Below are 19,810 nucleotides of genomic sequence, written 5' to 3'. Positions count from 1 at the left end.
CATGCAAGGTTGCTCTACCAGGGCCTGATCTCAACACCCAGAACAGAATAAGAGATTAAAAATTCATCAAATTGTATTGGATCTTATATCATAGTAAACCTTACTCCCTCTTTCCTTTTACTTGTCTCTCTCATGACAAGTTGTAGAGGGTGATAAATAACAAAAAGAAGGGAGGAAGGAGGGACAAACCCAAAGCTTAAGGAGTCAAAAAGACAGCAAGGGAGGAAACAAGAAAAACCAAGGGAACGATAGATGAGAGAGAGAAATACGAGCATGAGGATGAATATTTAATGCTGTCTGCAGAGCAGCAGCCATAACACACACACTGCACTCAGGGTAAGCACAATCACTGTTAATGTGGTCACAAAACACATAGTCATTATGAAATTAATAATGTGTTAATTGTGGGTCAAAGAAACCAGCCAAACTGAAAGCATGTGCTGAAAAGACTCAATTTGAAGAGGTGAACTTCCTTGTATTTAAACATTCTGTGTGTTTTTTTGTCTTTATTTTGATAGGACAGCTAAGTGAGACAGGTAAAGGGGGGGGGGGGGGGGGCACATGCATCAGGATCCTGATTCCACCAGTCTTAAAAACAGCCCAATAAGCAAAGCTAAGCCAACTTGTTTTGCCATTCAAATGTTCATCTGTATGTTAACTAACCTGTTTTTATCCAATCATTCTTTCTAACTAAGGATGTACAATATTATGCGTAGCACTGGCATTGGCAGATATTCGTTAATAAAGTAAGTTACTAGTGTTTGCAGATATGAAAATTTCTGCCGATATATAAAATCAATATTTTGGCAATAAAATCTGCCTGTATCAACTGTGAATATTTCCCTACCAAATAAATAAAATAGTTGAGTTTTAGGCCAGGCCAACAGACCTACATCAGCTGAAGTCGTTTTCTTCATTCACAATCATTCTTAACACTCAAGTCTGTTTTAACCATCTGAACCTTTATCTTTTTTTACCCACTATCTCGCCTGGACTTTTTGTCTTAAAAGAACTTGTAAAACATCAACCTTGTGGTGCACAGTCAAGCTCTAATCATCCTTCTATTTTCAGGACAACAAGAGCTTTTACAGTATGTTTTGTTGCAGTAACTCACTTGAATTTTAAAAGACAGTTTCAGGACTATAAAGAGAAAAAGACAAAACTTCCATCTCTTGGAGGTTAAAAAAGTTCAAAAATAATCATACTGTGACAAAAATTATTTCAAGTATTCACATAATTATAGAAAAAGTCCTTGTGCTTTTATGCATAAGCTGTTTTTGAGCCATTATTCCAAGCAGTTCCTGTCTGTAGTGACATACAGGGTCACATCACAGGCTCTCTGTCTCTCTTTCTCTCTATTATGAGCTATTCAGACTGTGTCTTGAATGAGCTTAGTGAAAAGACATACAAAGTTTGGCAAAGGTTGTTAAAGCCCGCCACAAAGCTTTGTGGGAAGACAATAAGGTGGATTAGCATGCTAAGCTGGCAGCAGAAACAATTGAAAATGGATTTCAAAATAGATAAAGATATTCAATATCAGAGTTACTGGTGTGGATTTAATCTTAAAAGATCCCAGAAAGTTCCCTAAATTCCAGGCTTGCTAGAGAATCTGCCATAAGTGCTACAAAGGCATGGATAGAGTCATTAGAACAGCAATACAGAGGGCTTCCAGAGGAAAAAAGTACGCAAATATGATTTATTGTTCAAAAGTTGTTAAACTCTAAATTGCCTGTGTCTTTTCTTGTCATGTACAACAACGTTGGTCTCAGAGGGTTAAGCTGGCTAACCACATGCAACCCCTGTGGAGTGGGTCCATGGAAGAAAATGCCAGCAGCAGGTTTGACTTACTCAAACCGGCTGTTACAAAACAATTTTTTTTCAACTTTTGGTTTCTGAGTGTTTTGAATTGATTCAGTACCTGAGAAACTCATGTGATTCTGAGATGAACTGACTTTTTTTTACACGGCTATAGTTGCATTTTTAGGAAACACTCGTGCAGGTGGGGTCAGAGGAAACAGGAACAGGATCATCAGGTGTCAGGTTTAATTTTTGCCAAGCTTATGGTTCAAGAAAAGTAAGTGAGTGGGTCAGAACTTTATCTGGATAAATTATGTTTGTAATAAAGAGAATACTATACTAGTAATACTCAAAGAACGCAAAGTACAGCAATGTTATACATGCAGCAGGGCTGGCTTTACGTGATGTAGGATTTACTGATCAGAGCGCAAATACGTCACAATGAGGTATTTGTGTCTTCTGTGCTAATAAAGATTATAAACAGAATATTAAGTGTAATGCTGTTATGTCAAGAAAGGGATAAAAAATGTTTAGTTGTGGGAAAGTCAAATTTTTCTCATGTTCTTCTGACTTAATGAGTTATACAAACACACAAACATACAAAAACAAGCACACACATTCAGATTGAGGAACAGGATGTGCAAACCACAGCAAATAGCAGCTTAGTGTCACTGGTTCCGGTAAACAGTAAACCGAGACCAAGATCAAACACTTACACACTCACACCCACAAAGACACACAGCACTGGCACACACGCAGTGGGTCGTGGTGTCAGGTCAGCTCATGTGCACTGCAGATGTAAACTAAAAGCTTCTATCGAACGCCTCAAATGCTGCGGTGAGGAGGCTCCCCCAGGGAGAATGAGGAGGAGGAGATGAGGAAGAAGATGAAACACTGTGAGGAGCACAGCAGGATAGAGTGATAGAAGAAGAGGATGAGAAAGAGGAGGTCAGGAACACTGCCACCACAGGCTACACCAACATACACAAAAAATACTTGACAAACTCATACAAACTTAGAGTATGTACACAGCACGACTATTATATACCATGAAAACAAACTAACTCACACACACAGGTATTTCATTCACTACTCCATCACTGATTTATTGGTAAATTTAAATAATTGAAAACAAATTGTAATTGTAAAGACTTTTAACAAAGTGGACCAAACTTAATGCAAACATCATGCTGGCCCATCAATGGCCCACACAGACTGTTTGTCATCCCCAAATAAGAAGAAGCTTATGTCGATATGAAACCAGAGCAGACTAAAATGGATTCTCTTATCTACTCATGGGATTTGGGAGGCAGCTGGCAGTGACATGTTAAACCAAAAGCACTGCTACATACCCCACCCCATGCCCCCTGTGCCCTGACCCTTTACCCTGCAAACCCCCTGCTGATAATAATCAATGTAACATCATCTGTTGAACAAAATGGCTATTAGAAAAACAAAGTGGTGGTATGTTAAGGATTCTGCTGAATTAGGTTCAGTTTTAAAATGGCTTAAACAACTGTTAAAAGGTGTGTTCAAAAAAGAGGAACTGACAGAACACTGCACAAATTGATTTTGTAGAAAGCTGGGGTAAGCTAAATGTAAAGTCAAGGGTGCAAAAGACCATGAAGACAGAGAGCAATAGAAGTCTGCTTTTTCAGTTTGCTCCAGTTTCTCAGGTTTGAGGATTTGCTGTTTTATTTGGTTTTACATCATTTAAACCATAAATCTCTTTTTGGTTTGGAACTTTAGTCAGAAACCATTTATGATTGGTTTCACATTTATAGGCCAAAGCTTAAAAATATTTATAAATAATACAAATGATTGTTGTATAATGCTAAGTGCTTTGGAGGGGGTTGTCCCTTCACAATTTAGGATCCCATAGGAGCAGACTCACAGACATCATCAGCCTGTGTAGGTGAATGAGCCGTACTGAGAGCAAAGCAGATGTGGTGGCTGTTTTGGGAGTAAGAGAAGCTGATGACAAACACACAGACGCAGACGCACACAGGAGTGTGTTACTGTGAGTGCTCTAGCTGAACTGAAGGGCCCGTGGGACGCACTGCTTCACCAGCTGTGTTCTGACACACAGGAACATCGAGGGCCTGGGGACATCCCACACACACACACACAGACTTATACGCATCCACACATCCACAGATCACATGTGCACACTCAACCAACTAATGAAAAACAAACTTATGGATATGCACAAACACATGGTGATGACGCACATGATGAAATCACAAAATCAAAGACAAGCCTTGTTTACATAGGTCATTTTTAACAGATCAAATCTGTCTCAGTATTCAAATATTATCATTATACCAAACCGCTGTTCACTGGCCATTTTCATGTTCTAATAAATGAAAAAAAAATTATTTGGATGAGGATGAGGAGGAGAGAATATGAAGGAGAAAAATAGCAGGGAAGTGAGGAGGAGGAGGAGGAGGAGGAGGAGGAGGAGGAGGGTGTGTTTATTGGTCTGTGGAGCAGACACTTGACCTGGTTTCTCAGCTCCGCTCTGGGACAAAAAACAGCTGGAAACGCACTCACACACACAAAAACACTGACTCACTCAACAGTTACACTCATTCAGAGGATTCACACAGACACACAGGCAGCCACCTCAACCAAAAATACACTAGGAATGGGAAGTAATTCAGTAAAATTATTCATACTACTAAGTTTTGCATTCTCCTGCACAAAATGTGCGCTCCTTTACTGAGGAACTGATAGACACATAGTCTTTGAACCATTACAGCCCATAATGTCACATGCCTTGATTAAGAAACATATAAAGCCTGTTTCCCATGTAATACAACTTGTTTCCAGTTTTATAATATCCAAACCCCAATTACAAAAAATTTTGGAACATTGTGTAAAACAGAATACAGTGATTTGCAAACCTTTTCAACCTATATAAAATCAAAACCAGCACAGAGACAAGATTATTAATGTTCAAACTGATGGACTTAGTTTTTTATGTGCACACAGTTTGAATTCATACCTGCAAAACTTTCCAAAAAAGTTGGGATGTGTGTAGAAAAAGACAAAAAAACACCTGAGACATTTTACAAGTTAATAAGGGTGATTTGCAGCAGGTAAAAGTAGCATGATTGGGAATAAAAGGAGCACACCTGAGAGTTCACAATGTTCACAATGTTCACAACCAACAATGGCACAAGGTTCTCCACTTTGTGAAAGACTGCTCAGATAAGCAGTCCAACAGTTTTTCACTGTTTCCAAACATGCACTAAACATGCACATCTAAAGAATTTACCATTTATAGTCCATAATATCACAAGTTTCAGAGAATCTGTAAGTCTCTGCACAAACTGGATAAGGCCGAAAAACACTGAATGCCCTGTAACCTTTGATCCAACAGAAGGTACTGCATTAAAAAAACACATCATTCAGTGATGGATATCATAAAATGAGCTCAGGAACACAATGGAAAACCATTATTAGTTAATACAGAATAGAGTTGGGTCTCCAAATGTCAGTTAGGACTCTACCATGCAAAGCTAAAGCCATATCAACAACATCAAGAAGTGGTGCCAATTTCTCTGGGCTCGAGCTCATCTGAGATGGACTGATCTAAAGCAGACAAGTGTGCTGTGGTCTGACAGCTCAACATTGCAAATTATTTTATGAAATAATGACTGTTGATTTTTCTGGACTTAAAATGAAAAGGAACATCCAAATTGTTATCAATGCAAAGTTAAAAAGCTAAAATTTGTGATGGCGTGGGGGTGTATTAGTACCTGTGGCATGAGGTAACTTGCACATCTGTGAAGGCAACATTAATACTGAGAGGTACATACAAGTTTTGGAGCATTATCTGCTTACATTCACACATCTTTTCAGAGATTTTCCTCCTTATTTCAGCTAGGCAATGCCAAGCTACACTCTGCATTCGTTACAATAACATGTTTTCACAGAAGAGAGTGCGGGTATTAGTCTCCCACTGAAAATGTATGGTGCATTATAAAGCAAGAAATACAACAGAAGCCCTGCTCTGTTGAGTAGCTTAAAATGAACCTCAATCAAGGATGGGAAAGAAATCCATTCTTAACAGCATAAAAATTAATGTCTTGTGTCCTCAGATGCTTAAGGTGTTGTTAATATAAGATAAGGCCATGTAACTCAGTGGTAAACATGCTCATGTACTTCATCTTTTTCAGATGTTGCAAACAAAAAATTAAGAATATCTATATATTTAAAAAAAAAATTCTGTTTAAACACTCAATATTTTGTTTTCTACAGTATTCAACTGAAAATGTGTGAGAAAGGATTTGACAATTAATGTGTGCTATTTTCTTTGCATTTGACACAATGTAATAACTTTTAAGGATTTTGGGCTTGTTTGGGTTTATTTTTATCTAAACACTCATTGATAAAAAGAAATCTTAAATGCCAGGACACACACATGCTGTGGAGATGGAGGGAAGCCCACCCATCAATCAGCTGGGAGGAGAGGAAAAGACAGGAGATTGCAGTCAGGTAGACAAGTTTTGGTAGACAGACCGAGGGAGAGAGGAAAGAGAATGTGTGTGTGGGTGGGGGGTGTGTGTGTGTGTGAGAGAGAGAGAGAGAGAGAGAGAGAGAGAGAGAGAGAGAGAGAGAGAGAGAGAGAGAAAGAGAAAGAGAGAGAGAGAGAGAAAGAGAGAGAGGTGAGTTAAGGTGAGAGACAGCTGAGAGGTTTGTGTGTGGGTGTAAGTGACACAGAGAGGTGGGCTGTCTGTGTGTGTTGGATTGAAAAAAGAAGCAGACAGACTGACGGACAGACACATCAACACCCAAACTGCAGTGTGTGTGTCTGTGGTTGCTTTGAGTAAGACAAAAAGCTGATGACTTTTACTTTGTAAAAGGGCTGAAAGCTGATCTAGTTATCCACTGCAAAATTTGATATGGGAGGACTGGCTTGACTACATGCACACACACACACACACAGTTGTGTAGGATCATCATCAGCTTAGGTTTCAGCTACAGTGCAACAAAGGCTCTGCTTAAACAGCACTAACACACACAAAAAGCCTCTATGTGCACAAAAAAGAGGAAAAAAATTAAGAACAGACATTTTCAAAGAAAAATAAATAAAGTAGAGCCCCATTCAAAATTTTAAACAACTTTAAAAGACTGATAAGATGACACACTCTTCATTCTGTCCTGGCAAAAAAGACATTCTATGTCTTGGACGCAAAGGCCAAATAAATAAACAAATACCCACCAAAAAAACATTGATGGCCAAATTTTTCAGCTGTAAAATATACCAATTAACTTATAAATAAATAAACAGTGAATAATTACATTTTAGATGTATAAATATATGACATTCACACAAAAAGTAGGAACATTTGTGTTTAATATATTAGTTCCTTATTGTAACAGTCTTCTAGACAATAAATCTTACACCATTGGAAAGTGTGTTTATTTCCCTTTTAGATGGTGCCTCATTTGGAAGGAATATGTATTTGTGGGATGAGCAGCAGAGCTGGGCATGTAGGCTGTACCCATTTGCCAAATCTTCTTGCCAAACAGCTTATTTTGCTGTTGCTACTGACTCTTGTCTTTAACTGCTGGTACGCCTGACAATCAGGTGTGTGATAGGCCCTGCTTCAGTGGTCAGTAGGTGTCTGCTCCAAGAATCGGCATGCTGCATTTGACTGATCTGGATAGCCCCCGTGTGACAGGCCAACTTCAAGTTGGTGTTCACAAAACCAAGCTGCAGCATTATTTGGAGTGAGCCCTAGTACCATCACCAAACTGAAGACTAGGATATTCATTTTTCATACCGTCATATCCTCCCCAAGTTTTACCAGGGTATATGGTTTTACTGCCAGGTGTTGCATTATTTACACCCATCTACAGGCACTTCCTTCATACCTTTAACAAAATGTTACAAGTCTAAAAAAAGAAGCAACGTTTATGAGGCAGCATGTACAGGATGGAAGTGATTTATAGTTGAAGCATTTTTTTATACTTAAGTAAAATGAGCTACATTAGGAAAGAGGACCAAATTAAGTTTCTTTCTTGTTCCTCCCCCTATATAACACATACTGTATGCACCTTTTCTTCCTTCCTCCTCCCTCACTTCCAGTTCCTCCCAGACAGGACATGAGAAATAATAATCAACTAGTATTATTAAGGATCTGGGAATATAAAGTAATTTTCTGTCTGCTTTCAAACAGATCAAGATTGGAATTAAAAATTAGGAAGCTTATAAAAAGTTACAGAATGCCTCAGCTCCTAAATAACCAACAAGCACCGATTAACTTCATCTACATTTCACATACAGGGATATTAAGTTTGTTTTTTTACAAACCATGCAATGGTTTTAATTGTTAATAATAATAATAATAATATCTTGGATTTATATAGCGCCTTTCAAGAAACCCAAGGATGCTTTACAGGAACACATATACATGGACAAACTATGTGAGCATAGGATGAGTGTAGGGTGGTTTAGTGAAGACTGTAGGCTGTGGTGAACAGGTGGTGCTTGAGACATTTTTTGAAAATGTCCAGAGATGAAGTGCTACGAATGTCTGCAGGCAGAGTGTTCCAGAGGGTGGGGGCTGCAGCACTGAAGGCTCTGTCTCCATAGGTTCGGAGTTTGGTTTTGGGCATGGAAAGTAGGCCAGTGTCTGAAAATCGAAGGTTGCGGGATGGTGTGTATGGATGGAGGAGATCAGAAAGGTACTGGGGAGCCAGAGCATGGAGAGATTTGTATGTGAGGAGGAGGACTTTGTGGTTGATACGGGACTTGATAGGGAGCCAGTGGAGGTGGATGAGGGTCGGAGTGATGTGTTGCCAGGGTCTAGTGCGGGTGAGAACTCTAGCTGCAGAGTTTTGGATGTACTGAAGCCTGTCCAGGGTTTTGCTGGGAACTCCAGACAGGACTCCATTACAGTAGTCCAGGCGGGAGGTTATGAAAGCATGAATGAGTGTTTCAGCCACAGAATCAGGGAGTGATGGTCGGAGTCTGGAGATGTTCTTGAGATGATAGAAGGCAGATTTGGTGACAGACTTTATGTGGGACTGGAAGGAGAGGGTGGAGTCCAGGATGATGCTCAGGTTTCGGACCTCGGAGGACGGACAGATGGAGGTCCCGTCCACATCGAGCATGAGATCTCCAACCTTCTGCAGCAGCGCTTTGGGGGCCACCACCATGAGCTCTGTTTTATTGCTGTTGAGTTTGAGTTGGTTAGAGGTCATCCAGGCTTTGATGTCGTGGAGGCAGTTTACCAGGGAGTGCGGAGGGAGCTGAGTGGATGGTTTGGTGCTGAGATAGAGTTGGGTGTCATCTGCATAAGAGTGGAAGCTGAGACCGTGTTTGTGAATAATCTGTCCAAGGGGAAGCATGTAGATGGTGAAAAGGAGAGATCCAAGAACAGGGCCTTGAGGCACGCCCTGGTTAACTGGGGCGGGGGGTGAGTGAGAGGTGCCGATGGTAACAAACTGTTTTCTTTGTGAGAGATTTGAGTGAAACCAGGAGAGAGCTGTACCAGTGATGCCAAGATGGTGAGACAGGCGGTCAAGGAGGATGGTGTGGGATATTGTGTCGAAGGCAGCGGTTAGGTCAAGGAGAATGAGGAGGCTGATGTGTCCAGAATCTGCAGCTGTGAGGAGGTCGTTGGTTATTTTGATAAGGGCGGTCTCAGTGCTGTGGTTAGTGTGAAATCCTGATTGAAGAGGTTCATGGAGCTCATGGTTGGACATGTCTTGCTGTTGTTGGATGCAGCACCTATAGATATTCATAAACGATCCTCTTTAATCATTTTAACTTGAGAGAGGACCATGCCACTGTGCCAGCATTGTACCAGCCATGCACGGCCATGGCGCATACATATGTGCCATATACAGCATATGCTCGCGTTCGTTGTTTGCCAAATTAGCCCAACATCATTAACATTTCTGTCGTCACTTTAAAAGCATCTTCACTCAGGCAGTGGTGCTGCTGAAGGAAAAGACACATGCTATAGAGGAATTTATTATATATTCATTTATCACACAGCACTGTCTTAGTGAGGGTAATTACAGCAATACCATGTCTATTTTTTAATACGCCAGCATACGGTATTACTGACTTTTGCAGCATCAGCATTTAGCAGACATGGTTAGCTAATAGCTGATGAAGATGGTCAAACATTAAAAGACCATTTCTACACAGTTTTTGTAGACCAAACAAGAGCGAAACCACCAGTAAGCTGAAATGTTTGACTGCAACATTCATCAAGTTCACCCCCCCCCCCCAAATGGTGTGATAATCCTGCTCTGTGCTTGGCCAATAATGAATGGCATTAGTTTACTCTGCTAACCCAGGGGTGGAGGAAAAAAACAATGTAGCTTTAAGAAATTTTGTTGAAGTGCAAACGTTTTCAGCACTGACTCATATTCAAAGCATGTGGTAGCGTCAGGTTATTGGTAGCATTTACATTTTAAATTCTGATCTAGTCAATACATGCCCTGCTTCTCATTCAAATAAGGATTAGGTCATCCTACTTGTAAGACATTATTAGTTTAACCCCAACCCACATACGACAATCTGTCCCATGATCTAACTAACATGCATACAGAGGGCTGGACGTCAGGATTGGAGGGTCTGCATGAGCTGCACAATGATTATCTCTTTCAGCAGCTTCACAGGTCAACAAGAGGTTAACCGCCTCAGCGCTAGCTAGGCATGTATAGAGTCCATACGGCTCTGTGTGTGTGCATGTGTGTATGTGTTTGCAAACATGCTGACAGCCAAGAGGAGAACATGGAACAGATTGTTGTATGTGTGTGTGTGTGGAATACTGAGTGCATTAACTCGTCTGTTAAGCCGTTAGCCATGATCTAATGGGGGCACAGCAGTGTATGTGCGTGTGTGCGGCATGTGTGTGTTTCCATGCATGAGATCCTGCAGCATGTGCAGGAACATGTACAGTATGTATATATGAGGCTTTCTGTGCTTCGGTGTGGCAGTTGGTCTAGAACTTGGTATTATGCTCACAGAGGGGGGTCAGCAGGGACATTTACGTGTGTGTATGTATGTGTTTGGGGTGTGTGTGTGGGTGTGTGTGTGGGTGTGTGGGGTGTGTGTGTGCGTGTGGGGGGGGCTTTCATATAGGTTATGCTTCATTTAAAGTAACGGTAGAAGTGCACCGAAGGCGTTGGATGAACACATCTTAGCAAACGCAGAGAGGGCTCTGACTGTCCATCCTGCACTGAAACAAACACAGAAATTATTAAAAATCTGAACTGCAAAATAATGAGCTGAAAATAATCACAATAATTCAAAGCCTGCAACTTAAGCCATTAGCTGAAGTCCAACATGATCATGTTATATATACCCCTCTTAGAACAGTCCATCTCAATATTAATCTAACATTATCATAAGACCTACCCACATTCTCCATGGATAATGTATATTCTTACAGAACACGTTCTTCAAACATTCACTAGTTTTAAGGTTTGATGTTTACAAGTTGCTTGTTGGTATTGGTCCATGTAAATACACCAAACACTTACCAGAAAAAAAATCTTCTGTTTTAAAAATGGACAAGATTTTACTTAAATCTAAATAAAATTTGATCTTCAAAGCTACTGTAAGGAGTTTCTGGCTGCTAAAAACTGAAATCAAGTGCGGACTCACACCACGCAATCCTTAAGTTACCCCGGTATGTTTCGCAGCCAAAGTCCAGTTTGTATTACCTGTGTGCAAGTGCTCCATACTGTACTCAAGCATGGTACACTTCCTTAGCACCGGCACAGATGACAGGGGTAGGTTTCAGCAGTATGGATACTCATGCACAGGAAAAGGTGTGGTGGACAAGACTGTAAAGCTGCAGACTCAGTGTTGTTCTCAGTTATGCTGATTCAGATCACACTTCTTCTAAGCAAAGCCAAGCATGTGTCATATTATCTGATGACAATATGTACAAGAGGTAACTGTGCTCAGGCCTGGAGCACAGGCGCTGGCTTGGTCTAATATGGTGGATGCTACGAGTGGTGAAGGGGAACAGAGAGACAAGTTTCAAGATTTTTGAAGTCTCCAGCAACTTTTAATGTGACATGCGGAAGCCTTTTGGTTTCCTGTTGTCAGCAAATGAGAAAGGAGACGGACAAACGAGAAGCAATATGCAGACACCGCCATACTGCAGTGACACACTTGATGGGGAATACAAGTAACATAAGGAGCCACTTGGCAAATCATCACCCTGAAAAGATTTGCAGAGATGTGAGGAGAAGAATCTTACCAAGCCAACACTGTCAAGGAACCGTTCATGATCATACTTCCCCACAACAGCGCTAGGGCTCAAGAGATCACAAGGTGCATCAGTGAATGTATCACCATAGACCTACGTCCATTTTCGGTGATAGACAATGAAGGTTTTAGATGGTTAGTAAACACTGGAGCCAAAGTACAAGTTCATATTTTTAAGCCTAATGCACACCGGCTGCACTTTAGCACATTTTGTGATGTTTAAAGTGCAATTGTTGTTTAATAAATGCCGATGTCACTTTCTTTCCAAGTCTGAATTTGTTGTTTGGGTTTATTTGATAAAGCAATTAATACCATACTGTGATCCTGTGACTAAAGTATTATCATACTGTGAGAATTTGATCCCATTAGATCTCTACAAACTACACCGTTAGTTTGAAGATTGATTATTTCTACTTTATTATTTTGAAGCTTGCTAACCAGTCACAGGTAGGGAATTAGTCAGAGCACTGTAGAAACAGCACTTTTTAAGGTGTCCATGCTAAAGATTTACTGTGAGTTCAGACATTTAAAAAAAGATCAGAAGTTTTTGTTATTAAAGATGACAAACATGTACAGAACAAGAATGGCAAGAAATAAAACGTGCCTTTTTTTTCCACAATAGGTGCCAAAAAATAAATGGCAATAAATAAATAAATAAAAAGGATAACCACCAAAGTTAGTCAGAGGAGCTTTAAGTTGTAATTATCTAGATTAAATACTGGTCATATAGAGAGTTCCTACTCTTGTTAAGGCATGTAGAATTGGTTTTTTTTTTTTTTTCTTCAAGCTATCGGTATTAGAAGATAATGGCTTAAAAGGAATATAATGGTGTTGGTAGATATGAACATTTCAGCTTATAATCACAGCTGATATATCAGCTATACATATTAGCAATATAAATCAGAAATCAGCCTTAAATATTGGTAGAATGTACAAATATACCATCAGGTTGAGGTGGTGGTTGCCTAGAGCTCTACCAGACTGTCTACTTCCCGCTTCTCTCCAAGTTACGCTTGACTCAGACATTTTTTGGACAGGAGACATTTGGCGCTCTTTACAGAAAAAAGTTGAGTATTTATTGTGTAAGCATTCGAAAAATTAGTTAGGAATTATATGTATATCGGCTACATCTGCAAAAATTCAATACTGTGCATCTATAGGCAGAGCTGGGGGTGGCTTAAAGGGCTTAGGCCATGGATGTTTTCTCAAAAGGACTGAATCTTTCAGGTTTGTTCAAAGGATAGTACTGCCTATGGTGTTTTGACAGAAAAATGCAAAAACTAAACATATTAGAATTTAAAAAATGGACTCTGCTGATCACAACATGGACATTTCATTCTTGAAGACAAACAAATATATAAGCATGTATTCAAAATGGCTGACCAACAGAGCCAGTGATTACCCGATTAGCAACAATTTTCCAGGGCACATATCCCTGCATCCTCGACTGTTTGGGCTAAGCCGTGTTTATACAAGACTTCCAGTTATGCCCTCGCATGCATCCCTGCTCTGGTTCTATATTTGTACTTCACAAGCATTAACAAAAAGTTATAAATGGTCAGTAGGTCAGCAGGAATGTAGATTTTTACCATCCCCTTTCTGCAGTATTATTCAAGTTGAATCAAATAATACAGCAGAGTAGGATGAAAAGATGGTGTGTAGAGAATATACTGTCAATATAAAAGGGGCAAATGGGTTTGAAAGAAAACTAAAGAGTGACACAAAGTATCTGAAATGTTTACCCCTCCTCTTTAAACACTTGCTGACTGGAGATTAAAAATAAGTATAAATCTAAAACATGTCTACATTCATTGAACGGGACTCTGTTGACACTAATACTTTGGAAGGATAAACAGATTTTTTCCTGCATGTGCCTGTGGACAAACCATATTTGTGTATGTGTGCTAGTCCTTCTATGAGGTGTATATAAATAAATATGCATAGCAGATGTAAATGTGTGTTTCCTTAGACTAATGAGGTAGAAGACAAACACTGAGCGCTCCACATCATAGGAGTTCACAAACAGCTGAGGGCATGAAGAGATCTCATTGGCCCTGACGCACACACACATATACAGTCATAATAAGGTATATAACAGCACATAGAAGTAGAAAACAGACAGTGATTACTGTGACAGTGTGATGCATCGACATTGAAGTAAATACATTTAATGGACCTCAGAGCAGTCTGTTCATGTGACAGTAGAGTAGAAAGGACAGGATGTACTCAGACAGCCTCAAGATGGACACATTAACACTTATCTGTACATGTACTACCACAAATCCTACAGGAAATACACTGATATTTGAAATATTGCATTGCCCTGTTTACATCGTGTGTGGAGTAGAGTGCATAAAAATGCTCCTTAAGTAAGTCTGCTTATCAAAAGTAGCAGCACAAAAACTCTTTCAGTGCTTAAAAAACTGTGCTAATGTGTTACTATGTGTGGTAAAGGTAACTAGAGTTTAAACTGCATTAGCTTAACATGCAAACCAGAACTTCTAGCTGTAAGATTAATACGGTCAAATAAAATAATATGGATACCTGAGTAAAGACACAGGTGGGCATAGTGTGAAGCCACATTTTCATCAGGAGGTTCTGTTTGATTGGGTACTGTTTGGTATGGTTCGGTATGCAAAACCCCAAAATAGTTTCCAAAGATACCCAGGCTGTCCCGGCTATGCATGTGACGTTCCTGCTGCTGAGTTGAAGAAAGGATGGGCTGTAAAGCAGTAAAAAGCTTTATGTCATCTGACAAGTTCTGTTTTGTAAATAATTACATCTTAACTATCTTGATCACAGACAGATCATCAGCTAATGGACTTTGTGTACAGAAATGTTTTTAAACACTGAAGTACGTAAATAAATATATCCAGTCTATAACAGTTTATACAACATAATATAAAAGTTTAAAGCTGTACTAGGAGAATTTGTCACTTTAAAAATTAATCAAAGGTTTATATGATGTTAAATCAAACATTACGTAGGAACTCCTGGGTACGTTGATCTTGTTTTAAATTAGGCTGCAGCCTGAAGTTATAAATATAAATATATTCAATATTAAAAGTTATATAAACATGTTCAACAACCGCAGAGCGATCTTTTTATAGGTTTTATTTATTTAACTTGTATTTAACCAGGTTAGTCCCACTGAGATCAAAGATCTATTTTTCAAGGGAGACCTGGCCAAGGTTATCTAAAGTAAGAAGCAGATAAATAACTAGCTACAATACAGGGAATCAATTAATCTAAAGCTTCGTATTTACAAAACTTTAATATTAATTTACTCTCACATTCTTTCCTGGCGAACCGAGCTAATGTGTGCCTTTAGGCTCTGCTTCATGTTCTTCAAATCAGGTCTAAATTAACATCAGGAAACTTGATTTGTGGCCACATAGCAATATCCACAGTCCAGGAAACAGCCTGGATCTCTGTCAAGTCCAAATATGTCTAATTTAAGTCGATAGTTTTTCTCTCGTTTTCACCCACTCCTCATAGTGCAGACAGCTGTGTTTGGTTTTGTAGCCCGGCTGACCAGTAACGTCAAGCGCTGAAAGTGGTGTCAGTACAAACCCCTATAGTTGTGAGCATAGCTCCACTTTTTTGGAACACATAGATAAGACTAGTATCCCTACGGAAGGGTACCAAAAAGTGGGACAGTAGGTGTTGGTTTTTGGGACTATTTCCAACTTTTAATACATGGAACTACAAAAAAAGTTTGCCGTGCCGTACCAAACAGAACCGGACCGCTTGGTGGAAACAACCTATAAATGAGTGAGAGCTGCAGTCCTGCCAGTCCTGGTGAATCTGAGTGAAACACACTTCCTACAAGAGGATGAATCTGACTGGTAGTATTGAGACCGGGTCGCTGTCTGCTCCTGCTGTTCTCACTGGGGCCGAGTATTGACAAGGGTGTCGCCTTCCCCCTGTGTTCGATACCTCTGTCCTCCGCTTCCTGTCTGCACGACACCTGACGCCACTGCTGTGAGTGTGTGTGCATGTGTGTAAGGCTTATTCTGCAGTATCTGCAGGCGGAGATGCTGGGCTGGGATAAGGTTGCATGTTGTGCTTTTCACCGCAGCATTTTCCTGAGTGATGGAATCCCTGAGAGGATTTAATGTTGGTGGCAGACATGAGCCTCACTCACTATAAACACTGCTTCTCACTAAACAGCTGTCTCAATGTGCATCTGTCGCACTGCACAATTGTATGCAAGGTTTTGCTGTGTTTGCTTGGTTTAATCATAAATGCAAAAAAATGTTTATTGCCAATCTTTATCTGTAAAGCGCACAAAACAGTACTTCTTAATCTAGAGCCTGTCTTAGAAAAGTTAGGGATTTTTTTTCCACATAAAATCTCAGGGGAAAAAAGAGGGAGCATATGCGCAATTGTTCACACAGGAAGAGGAGCAAACAACAACTGACCCTCTGTCCTGATTTAACTCAGTTTCCTAGTAAAGAGTGAAAACATACTAAGCTTTCTGAAGAAGGATTGAATGAAACACCTGAAGAGGCTTGCTTTGCTTGCATGCCAGCAAGTGCTTGGTCAAACCTGCTTCTTGTATAATGTGGTTTTTGAACACCTGGCAGTAATATCGCACACTGTGGGAACATTTGGGGAAGGTTTAATGGTATTGCACAACTGTAGCTGGTCTGAAAACAGATGGACCATTCAGCAATTTTAGGAGAACAAAACTGGCTTTAGTTTTACAGCATGGCTGAAAACAACAGCTGCCGGTTAGCACAAATTTAGCCATAGCAGCTGTTTAATCAAAAATGGGCCACATTTCTTTAGTAAAAGACAAGAAGAGAGCTACACTGAAAACTTTTCTTAGTGGAGGAGGTCTTTTTGCTCTTCTCCCAACTGAGTTTGACCAGCTGGCTAAGCTGAACAGTGACGAAGTTCTGCCCTTTCCAAACACAGACCATCAACTGTTTCCCAGATAGATGCGAAAAATCCAATACAATGGATATGTGAAACAGCCTATCTGGCCTGTCACGTTAGTTTAACTCATCATCCAACTCAAAATCAGCGCAGATGTTCTATAGCCATTAAAATCTGCAAGTACTGCTCCCTGTGTGAAACTTTGGATGTGTTTGAGTGAATGAGAGCAAGCATGTGTGTGTGCCTGTGCATATGTGTGTGTTTTAGCCTCCTCAATATGAGCTTGTCACAACATCTAGAGTGAGGCCAGTGGACGGTTCAAGTGAAGCAGAGAAATGGTTTTAAGTTCTGCTGCTCTACTCACACAGCCCATGAGATAACACAAACACACTTTCACAGCTAACACACACTGAGATTATGGAAGCTGCTGACAACTAATACTTCATGCATGTATTCAAAATTTCTACGTCCCAAATCCTTGGTACTTGATGATCTCAGGGCAGAAAACACAAAACTGAGTCATACATGTTCATCCAACTTAACTGTGAACATTAATTGTTTTTTTCTACTTAGTTAAGATATTCAACTTGTTGATCAATGAAGTAGAATATGTCAGTAATAACCCCAGATATTTAAGAATAGCCATGGTAACCCCTTAAAAGACCATTATGAAAAAAGGCTGCAGTGTAATGTGCGCATGTTTATTAGAAAGCCTTTAGTGTGACTGTTTCCAGCAGCAGCACTGCCTGTGTTTGAGGATGCTGTAAAAGTGATGAAAGAACACATGTTAATGATGTAGGCCTCATATGGTAGGGATGCACAATACTATCAGCATGCTATTGGTACCAGCAGATGTGACAATTTCTGACGATGTTTCTAACCAATACTTGGCTCCAAAAATCTGCCTATATCAGCTGTAAATATTGGCTGTACAAACAAATAAGTTAGAGGAGTTTTAGGCTGGGCCAGCAGACCTACATTAGCTGATGTCTTTTCCTTTGCTGGACTCATTCTGGTCTTGACCTGGCACTTTCTGTTGCCACCTACTGCACGTCGCATAGGCTTTCTTAGTATGTTTGGCCTCATAGGCCATCAGTAGCTGTCTGGAACAATGTGTTTCTTTTTTAATAGCCAAGAATCCATGACTGTGGCTGTGGCTCTCCTACAATCCAGTGGTTAGCAGAGCCTTGTTTTTGTGATTTGTTATGGTGAAGAGGGCAGGAGTGATAGGATAGTCTCCCCCATCCAGCTCGACATGTACTGCATCATAAATGTCAGTCAAGTTCTGAAAACTTATTTGGTGACCCAAAATACAATTTGCATTGACCCAGCCCTGGGTCGGGACCTAGACTTGAATGACTGATCTGTGGTAATGTATGGTTTAATAATATTTTTCTGATCTTATTCAAGATGTGAAAAGATGGTTTAATAACCTTTATGATGGACCAGAGTACTGCTGTACTGCTGAGCTTAAGGATAGTAATACATACATACTGGACACAGTCTGTGTTTATTAAGCAAGCCAAAACAGAGTCTATCTGTTTTAATTAATCAGCAAACAGACAAATAAATAAATATTGTTGAACTTAATCCTATTAAAAGCACATGTAACATTACTTCACATCATCAGATCACCTAACTACTGAATAAAACAAAGAGGCTTTACTGTGAGAAAGGTGTGACTTTTTAGACATTGTGATCTGCTTTCTTTTCACCAGAGAAGTGATGAAAAAACACAAACTGGCATCAGACGTCGACTAAATTGATATTTTAAACACCGGTATTGGGATCAGTCCTACTTCTCACAATGGTGCATCTCTTCTAAGGACAGTTCGTTCCCAGTTATGTGAAAGAACTACTAAACATCTCTGCATGTGTGCTTCATGGGCTTAATATCTACTGAGTATATATCTTCAGGCAGACACATAAATTAGAGTAGATAAAAGTCCTACATTGAAAAAAGACAAAAGGGATGAACTCAGTAAAACACAAATTTGAGCCTAAGAAAATACCCATGCACTTGCGAGTATTGAGCAGTAAAGCATTATGATTCAAATAATACACTTAGTACATTTTTTTCTCCTAATAGCAGTGTTTCTGTCCATTCTCAGCTGGGGCATGATAACCTAAACTAAAAGTCAGACTGGAAAAAGTTCTCATAGTATGTGAAAGGACAGCTTTGATAACAATTTTATGGAAAGCCTTCATTTTCTCTTCTAAACTTTTGGTTGTTTCCAATTGAAGGAGAGTTCAAGATTGCTTTTATTCCGATACAAAGCTATAAAAATAAGAGTTGTGATGAATCCTGAATAAGCTTTAAACATCTTGTTTTAAATGTAATTGGCCAAACAGTGGACATGGCCATGCTCTGCTGCAGCTGTACAAAAAAACACAACAGACACGTCACAGTGACAGATGTGTTCTCTGTGCTGTAGCACCAGAGGGTGAAAAGAGACACTGTGAAGGACTCCGGTTCGACAGCATGCCCTTTAAAATGCCATATTTTAACTGAGGCGACCCCCATCGAGCGTACACGTGCTGTATACAGACACACACACCTGCAGTGTTAGTAGCAGGATCAGCCTACACCCCTCTGGTGAGCTGACCCTGCTAACACACATTTAAAGACTCGTTCTGTGTGAATGTAGTACATCCCTGCATGTACAGAGAGTGTAGCCATCAATCAGAGTCTACTGTGTGTAGACAGGTATCTCTGCATGTCAGTGTCTCTGTCCACATCTCACTATGAGTGTTTTTCTTTGTGTCTCTCTGTCAGTTTGTGTACATCTTTGTGTGAGTATGTGCATAGAGTTAGAGTTTGAATGTGTCTATCTGCATCTATTTGTTTTACATGTGTATAACTGTGTTCTGTGTGCT

General features: G+C 39.9%; 1 protein-coding gene across 1 annotated transcript in view; it reads right to left on the bottom strand.

Moving 5' to 3' along the window:
* The window catches only part of slc30a6 (solute carrier family 30 member 6), a 94,822-nt gene that overhangs the window by 55,124 nt on the left and 19,888 nt on the right, over positions 1-19,810 (bottom strand). The gene's annotated exons all lie outside the window — the stretch shown is intronic.

Source organism: Cheilinus undulatus, linkage group 6, assembly GCF_018320785.1.
Source record: "Cheilinus undulatus linkage group 6, ASM1832078v1, whole genome shotgun sequence".
In the NCBI taxonomy this organism is placed as follows: Eukaryota; Metazoa; Chordata; class Actinopteri; order Labriformes; family Labridae; genus Cheilinus; species Cheilinus undulatus.
This window is presented reverse-complemented; position numbering and strand designations above follow the sequence as displayed.